The following is a 2,460-nucleotide window of genomic DNA, read 5'->3' as shown; positions in this document are numbered from 1 at the left end:
GTCTAGGATTCAGTTGCCACTGCCACCACGTTCTGTGCTCTGCTGTCTGGATCATCTGCCCCATTCGATCTCACTGTGACGGCAGGATAACTAACGAACACCAGCTTTTTTGGGGATGCTTGCAACAAGGCTTCCTCAGCCTCCTGGCTTTTCAGACCGCTTCCTAAGAAGGGTCCCTGTCAAACAGTTCACCCGTCCCCCTAGATCCAGGATGCTGCCTGGAAGTGTCTGCTGGCACCTTCATAGCGTTACAATGGGCACTGTCAAGGCAAGGTGTCATCCGAAACTGATAAACCAAAGGAGAGAAGAAGAGGCGCGGCTTCGACACATTACAGTGAGATGTTCGTTTAGTGGAAGTATCCTGCACTAGAGGGTCGCACACCGTGTTGTTCACAGAGGCCGAGCTGGCAGCTGGTGGGGAGTGAGTGCCAGTCAGCGTGTCCTTAATGGCTTCCCCTTTCTGTCCGGGGACAGGCAGAAATGAGGAAGAATCTCCCTCAAAGAGACTGTGTGATTTCCAAGTACAGTCCCCTGGAGCCTCTCGCTCTGGGGCTGGGCAGCACATTCCCTGCAGGGTGTACTCCAACTCCAGCTCCAGTGTGTTTGGAAACCTCCCAGCAATGGGCTCTTAGCCCATCCCCTGTAGGACACTGGGAGTCTCTGTGAGGCCAGACCCTGTGAGGGGCTGATCATCAGCAACCCCCATTGAAATTGATGGGAACCAAGGTCCTCCACTGCCCATGACTGGGACCTTCTGCAGCTGAGCCAGGGGAGGCCCGGACTCCTGGGTTCTCTGCCTTCTGAGGATGGTCTGAGGCTACAGGAGGGAGCTGCTTGTCCAGATGGATGGCAGGTCTCTGTATAATTGATCATCGTTATGCCTGTCCCCTTTCAGAGCCCAAATATGCAAAACATTAATGCACATAACTATTGATGTCCTTAGACTACAACATTTACAATGCAGCCCTAAGCCTGACTGTAAAATCAGTAATTATGAATGCTGCTATTATAGCTAAATCTGTGCACAGAATAAAATCTGGGTTATAATGGAACAAAACCACTGCAAATAGTTATATACCCCAGACATAACTCTGTATGAAAAAGCAGGAACAGTTTCTGAACAAATAAGAATTGATAAGACAAATAGAGGCAAGGTGGGGGAGATAATATATTTTATTGGGCCAACTTCCTTTGGTGAGAGAGACAAGCTTTCAAAAGCTTGTCTCTCCCACCAAAAGAACTTGGTCCAATAAAAGATATTACCTCTCTCACCTTGCCTCTCTAATATCCTGCACTAACCCTGCATCCAAGACAAACAGAAGTTCATGATGGAGGTTTCCAATGTAATTGGGTTACATTAAAATTCCAAAGCCGATTATCTGGGGCTAGAGGTACTCCATGTCTGTACACAGCACATCTATGCTGCAATTACTGTGCAACACACTAAAGCTAGTGTCAGATCATCGTATGCATGTTTTACCAAATTATCCCCTTCAGTCCTTTCTCTGCAATGATTACACCAATGAGCTGATTAAACAACCTCAAGGATTGCTGCAGCCACACCAGTGTTCTGAATCAAACAAAAAATACCTACTGGAAAAGCAATAATGAAAAAAACAAGCGATGGCTTATTTTTGCGAGGCAGTATTCTTCATACAAAGGAAGTAGTTTTGGAACCAATTATCACTAGAACACATTTCAATGAATAGTAGTTAAAATTCATAATTCATGAGCTTGTGCTACTAACGACGAGCCCAGTTTCCACACAAATATTTTCTAAATGCTAATGAGCCTATGTTGGGAATTACTTTCAGGACACTTGAGAAACATTGGCACTTGCTATGTGGCTCAGATGTCTTGTATATTTCTAGGATATGTGGGATGGGTGTATATGGCCTTTTGGGCACCAAACAGGAATAAGAGACTGTCAGTCCCCATCCAAATTTATCTAAAGCTCTGCCTGGAGGAAGTTAAACTAATGTCACGTGCATATAGAGCATAGACCAGTGGAGGGGTGTCGCTGGGTGTGTGGGGCCTTGGGGAGAGCTTTGGTTTACCTCAGCTTTCCACCCGTGTCCGGTCCTCCTCTATGGTAAGGCCTGTTGGAGACAGGGGCAGGACTATTAAAAAGGGTGCTTTCTGCTCTGTGGTGGGAGTCCTGGGGAAATACAGCAGTAGTCTATGGGGCAGCAAGGTTCCCTGTGGAGTGGAGGGCAAGGAGTAGAACCCATCAGAGGTTTACCAGAGGAAGTGTTAGGAAAATGAGAGGGAGACATAAACTCCTGGTGTGGTGCAATGGGATGGCTTGCCCCAGGGCCTGGAGAGCCTGGGCATAAACCAGCCTGATTACAGAATGTGCCTCACCTGAAAGGAATCAGGCACGTTCTCCACAAAGACCAAGGTGGTGGCTGCAGTGATCAGAGCCAGCCATAAGTGGTGATAAAGCCCAGGTGGGGAGAG

The sequence above is a fragment of the Emydura macquarii genome, unplaced genomic scaffold, assembly GCF_026122565.2.
Source record: "Emydura macquarii macquarii isolate MOO-44397 ecotype Brisbane River unplaced genomic scaffold, CSIRO-AGI_Emac_v2 contig_1253, whole genome shotgun sequence".
Lineage (NCBI taxonomy): Eukaryota > Metazoa > Chordata > Testudines > Chelidae > Emydura > Emydura macquarii.
This window is presented reverse-complemented; position numbering follows the sequence as displayed.